This window comes from Sapajus apella, unplaced genomic scaffold (assembly GCF_009761245.1).
Source record: "Sapajus apella isolate SASKATOON/1434 unplaced genomic scaffold, GSC_monkey_1.0 scaffold64, whole genome shotgun sequence".
NCBI classification, from domain to species: Eukaryota; Metazoa; Chordata; class Mammalia; order Primates; family Cebidae; genus Sapajus; species Sapajus apella.
The window spans coordinates 758,703-765,110 of NW_022437004.1; the positions used below are offsets into that span (position 1 = coordinate 758,703).

General features: G+C 39.0%; 1 long non-coding RNA gene across 1 annotated transcript; it reads right to left on the reverse strand.

The window, feature by feature from the left end:
- Positions 1-1,412: 1,412 nt before the first annotated feature.
- LOC116529883 lies at positions 1,413-4,438 on the reverse strand. Its single transcript, XR_004259724.1, has 2 exons — positions 1,830-4,438; positions 1,413-1,680 (listed from the first exon to the last, which is right to left on the reverse strand). It is a non-coding gene; the product is annotated as an uncharacterized LOC116529883 (long non-coding RNA).
- Between the last annotated feature and the right edge of the window lie 1,970 nt (positions 4,439-6,408).

Consider the following 6,408-nt stretch of genomic DNA (forward strand, 5'->3'; position numbering starts at 1 on the left):
CAGCTCCTGTTGCCATAATGAAATAAGACGATATGTATAAATTGCCAGGTATAGGCCTTGGCTCATGTTTGGCACTCAATAAAATTTAATTCCCCTCTATACAATGAATACATCACAATCATTTCTTGTTTTCATTTTCACTCAGATTAAGTTTTCTCAAGGGCAAGGACTAATTTTTTTTTCAAACTTTTCAGTTTGTGTAAATTAATGTTCCATCCTCCATATTTTGGGAGGTATTCTGCACATATCTCAGGACATCCAGAAAGAATTGAGCGCCTACTGCCCATATCAGCAAGCCAGGTAAGGCACTTTTTGTTGGTTCTTCTTTGTTTCTCACCTTAACTCTTCCTGTTCTCTCCAATCCTGGGATCACCTTCTAAATAGGCTACTGGTATCCAACCCCTTGTCTCAAGCTCTACTTTTGGAGAAACCAAACTAAGTAACGAAAAGATTCAAATGACAGAGAGAAAAACAATAGTGTGCAAAATAGCAGAAGAACTTTCAGAGCTGTCCAAGGCAGCAAAGATAGGAGAATGTCAATGGAATAAGACAAGAATAGAATTCATTCATTCATGCATAAAAAAGGTACTTATTGAGCACCTAGTATGTACTGAACATTCTTAGGCCTTAGAGATATGGCAGTGATCAAAACTGGCAAGGCATTTATATTGTAGCGAAGGGACATGCAATGAACAAGCAAACCAACATGCAAAATCATATTAGGGAGTGAGAAGAGCTTTGATGGTAAATGGCATAGTAAAAGGCTGTTTGCAGGAAAGGTAGCTATTTTAGACAGCGTGATCTATTTAGAGTGAATAAAGGCCTATCTGGGAGGGTCATATTGGAACAAAGACCTGGTCAATGTGAGAATGACCCACCTTTTGTCCACTGCCTACCTTCTCCTGGAGTGCAAGAAGAAAAAATCATATATGCTAGCCTGGGTATGGATAATAAGACAGGATCAAAATGCTGCTAGTTAGAAAAATGGGATGCACATATTTCTCAGTGTCCAGTTTTCCAGGCTGAGTGCTAAGCCACTCCAAAATGGACCTTAGAGCCGGACGTATGCCTCCAGCTCATGTGTAAGGTCTCTCTGAAGGAATACCTGGGAGGGTTTCATAATTTTATCCTTCATTTAAAAAAAATCTTTTATCCTATTTTTCTTGTTCAGGGTATCTTTTTCCTCAGTTTCCAGATAAAAAGACTGCCTTTATTTATATAAGACTTTAGGGTACATACAGAACATTTTTAAAGATTCTTTTTAATATACAAAGTGTACCAATGAATACTTTTTAATTCTTACAATAATTCTGGGTGAGGTAGGTATTTTCCAATTCCCATTTTATGCTTCAGTAGCCCTTTCTACTTCTCCTTCACAACACTTTATCTCATTTAATTCCCACACAACTTTGTCCATTAAGTATTTTTATCCTTTTTGATAGATGAGGAAACTGGGACTTGGGGGCTTTGCTTGAGAGAGCTGGGACACAAACTGAGTCTTTTGGCATCAAGTCCATGATTCATTTCAATGCTGAGTCCACTGGCCTCTTAACCAATCTTCATCCTTTCCCTGCCAACCCCGCTGATGGCAACGGGCTTTTATAAGCTGATGATCTTCACCTATAGGATCCCATTCCTCTGATGTTTCATCAGTGGGCACAGGATCAGATCTCAGTAAATCTAGAAGATTAGAACTGGAAAGTCTGAGGATAATTCTATCAAGAGATGCTGTGTATTTAATATTCTAACTTAGTCCAAGTGCTATACTTGATAGTATTTTCTCACTGCCACATTAAGATAACAAGGATTTTCTTCAATGTAATATTTACCTTTAATTATGTACAAAGGTGGCTGATTCTTAATGCTCCTCCTTTTGAGAAAACTCAAGGTGAAATTGAATATAATGCTTATGATCCATTTCACTCCACCTAGTGGGCCTTTTTTTTGTTTGTTTTTCTTCCAGGACATCCCTCTTGATTCTGAATCTGTACAAATCTTTCCCTTAGCGATGGGTCCTCTAACATCTGGGGGAAATAATAGACAATTTCTTCTGTGGGGCGAACTCTGCTATACAGTTTATGGTGTCAGGTGAATACTTCCTTGTGTTGCAGTCAGAAACTGTAGAGTTTTAAAAATTTAAAATTCATTCTTCTATGTCAGTATTTCAAAGTATATATGGAAAGATACTGCACTGTTAAGGAAATGGCTCTTAACATTTTGGAAATTCAAGGTGATGAATGTCTATATAAGACTCTCTCCTGGTATAAAGGTTGATAATGCTGAACATTTTTAAAGATTCTTTTTAATATACAAAGTGCACCAATGAATACTTTTTAATTCTTACAATAATTCTGGGTGAGGTAGGTATTTTCCAATTCCCATTTTATGCTTCAGTAGCCCTTTCTACTTCTCCTTCACAACACTTTGCTCACTTGTAATTATTTAATAAATTAGTTGTAATTATTTGTTTAATGTGCAGGAGTTACAAAAGGCAAGCTTTGTAACAAGACAGACCTGGTTATGATTCCTAACTCTGAAAGCTGCACACCCTGTGACCCTAGACAGGTGTCTTAATGCCTCACTGCCTCTGTTTCTTCCTCTGTAAAAGAAAGAAAAAAAAAAATCATGGCCTCATGATTTTTTTGAGTTTTAAAAGTAATAATGTGGATCAGTGCAGTGCTTGGCATGCTGAACCCATTCCAAGACTGTTAGATGTAGTTGTTATGATTTGTATTTATCCATTTTCACAGTGCTATAAGGAACTACCTGAGACTGGGTAATTTATAAAAAAAAAGAGGTTTAATTGACTCTCAGTTCTGCATGACTGGGGAGACCTCAGGAAACTTACAATCATGGTGGAAGGGCAGCAAGGCACTTCTTACAGGGCAGCAGTAGAGAAAGACAAAGAGAGAGTGAAGGGGAAAGTGCCATACACTTCCAAACAACCAGCTCTTGTGATTAATTAAAAAGTACTCACTGGTGTGCCTTGTATATAAAAAAAATACACTCACTATCACTAGAACAGCAAGGGGAAAGTCCGCCCCCTTGATTCAATCACTTCCCACTAGGCTCCTCCCCTGACATGAGGTTATTACAATTCAAGATGAGATTTGGGTGGGGACACAGAGTCAAACCATATCATGATTGTTCTATAATAAAGAGATGGCCACATGTGTTTCATCAGGGACAGTGCTCATTAACCAGTTGTCCTGCTATAATTATTAATAGTGTTGCCTTTCCTTTCAAAAGTGTCCTACTTTGCAAAAAGTATAGAAATGGAGGACAGATTAGTGGTTGCCCAAGATTGGAAAAAGGTAACGGTAAAGGGCACAGAAGTGGATGTGGTAATAAAAGGCATCATGAGAGATCCTTGTAGTGAAGGAACTGTTTAGTATCTCTGTTGTGGTGGTGGATACCTGAACCTAAACATGTGAAAAACTGCATAAAACTAAACATACACACAAACGAGTGCAAGTTAAGTTGGGAAAATCCAAATAAGATTTGTACATTGTATCAATAGGTATATCTTGATTGTGATGTTGTACCATTGTTTTGCAAGATGGTACTATTTAAGGAAACTGGGTAGAGAGTACATGAGATTTCTCTGTATTATAACTTCATGTGAATCCACAAGGATCTCAGGATTAAAAAAGATATCCTAGTTTGGAAGATAAACAATATATCCCAGTAGTAATGTCCATTATCCCACCTTCTATAAAAAGAAGTGCCATTGTCTCCCTCAAGTTTTTTTATTTGGTTTTATTCTTCTTCACAGTATCTACCTCCACTTGGCAGATTACATTTATTTTTTTCATCTTTCAACAACTATTTACTGAATGCCTAGTAGATGCCAGGCTTGAGATCTAGTAATGAACAAGATCTCTGTGAAACTTACATTCCAGTGTGAGAAATAAATAATAAACGAAAAATATAGTTGATAAATTACTTAATATGTTGGGAAGCAGTATGTGTAAGGGAAGAAAGACATAGAGCGGTGGATTAGGGTTCCCCAGAGAAACAGAACCAACAATTGACTCATGTGATTATGGAGGCTGAGAAGTCCCAAGATCATAGTTGGCAACCCAGAGACCTAAGAGAGCCCATGGTGTTTCTGATTTGAATGCAAAGGCCCGAGAGAGATGATGGTGTGGTTACAGTTCAGAAGCCAGGAGGCTTGAGGCCCAAGAAGAGCCAGTGTTGCAGTTCAACTCCAAAGGCAGGAAAGCAATCAGGCAGAAGAAGTTCTCTCTTACTCATGGGCAAGTCAGACTTTTGGTTCTATTCAGGACTTTAAGTGATTGGATGCCAATCACCTATGAGGCAAAGAAATATGCTTTATTCAGTCTACTGATTCAAATGCTGATCTCATCCAAAAACACCCTCACAGACACACCCAGCATAATGTTCAACCAAATATCTGAGAACCCTGTGTTTCAGTCAAATTAACACATATGAGCTATCTCAGCAAGATGAAAAGCAGTGAATGCAGCATGGTGTTTGAAATTTTAAATAGGGTGGTCATATAGTCTCATTGAGAAAGGAACATTTGAGTGAAGACTTGAAGGAGATGGGAGAATAAGCCATTTATTTGCTTATTGCTTGTCTCCCTCCATCAAAATGAAAGCTTCATGAAGCCAGAGACTTAATTTTTATCTGTTATATCCCTGGTGCCTGGTGCAGGATAGGTACTCAAAAATATTGGTTGGGTGAATGAGTGAATGACTAAGGATGGGGATTGGTTTGCATCTGGTTCTATCTTCTGTCCTTAGCGCTGTACCTGGCACATCCTAAGCCATCAAAAAGTGTTGGTTATATGATTGTCTTTGAATTCCATGATTGTTTATAATATCCAATAAACTTCCCCGAGGACACCGACTCACTTGCTTTGTTTGATATTGTGGCCCCAGTGCTTCAGCACTTAGAACAGTGACTGGAAAATACATAATAGTCAATAATTGTTACTAAGCAAATGCGCACAGATAAGGAGACTGAGGTTTGGAAATATTAAATGACTTGAAAATGTTCTTACAGCCAGGAAGCAACAAAGCATGGGGCTGAAATTTGTCTTTTTAAATTCTCAAATTTCAATATTTCATCTATCTCAAACTGCTTTAAAAATGGTCCTGGGTTTTCTCGTTTGGCCGTGGCCTTTCTTTCACCTACACCACCTCCCTTCCTTGTCCACGCCAGGCTGTGTTGTGTGGCCATGTCTCCCTGAGTGACAAGCGGGCAGGTTATATGGAGTTGTCAGCACACAGGCCTCCCAGAGGACGGCCTTCTCCTCCAGATACCACAGTGTACAGGGGACACTCTCTCACCTTAGCACAAGCAGAAGGTAATGCAAACTTTTGGCGACCATCGACTTTGCCAGACAATAGTGCCGTTCAGTGTGAAAGACTCCACCGGGAAGTTGCAGACTTTTAAAACTAATTTGGTGTTTATTCAACTTTGCAATCACTTCTTTGTACTATCTGTGTTTCACACACCGTGAAACGGCACTGCACTGTGCAATTGAATTAGTTGTACAGTGACTCAAAGGCATTAAACAATGACTTTGATATTTTAAGTACTGACTAGGAGGGATTTTTAATTCCTTCCTCATAATGAAAGCTGCAAAAAAACCCAGTTACACAACCCTGGAACACTTATTCTCTTTTCTATTCTGGGTGGACCCCACTGAGACAGAAAAAAACCTCCGAGCATTTAGTTTGCTTAATGGCAGAAGAAAAATTAAACAAGCATAGACGTGCAACCTTAATGACACCCAGCAACACTAGAATAACAGTTCCCAGCTTCTAAAACCTGTTATTTAATATAATGGGCAAATCTTGTGGGAGCTTTTCAGGTGCTGCTGAGTCTGTAAAAACAGCTACTTTGTGAGGAGGGGTAGGGGCAGAGACAGGGCGAGTGTCTTGCTTGTGCTTACTTGCTTAAGAGGGTCTCAGTGCAGAAACCAAGGCAGGCGGGTGCAGGTGAAATACAGCACTGGCAGGAGAGTCCCTGAAGGCTGTGGCCCTTCCATAGACAATGGTGTTGCTAAGCTAGGCACAAATGTGTCCATTCTGCTGGAAACAATATGGGACTTTTCATACAGTGCCTTTCTGGAGATGGTACTGATAGAAAGAACGGGGGAAAAACAACACAACAAAAACCCAAAACCACAGCAAGTGAATTAGTACCATGAAACTATGAGCATTAACTGGTAATAGTTCAGGGCAAACCACCTAAGTGATGATTCACGTCTGACAATAAATACATGAATAGCTGTTGAAAGCTTGTTTGATTTTCACAAAGAGGTTTAAGCAAACATTTGTTTGTTCATTAGTCTTAAGCAACACTTTTACAGCAGGGGATGCATTAAACCTAACATATGTCTGCGACCAAGATATTTGGTGGTTTTAAAGATGA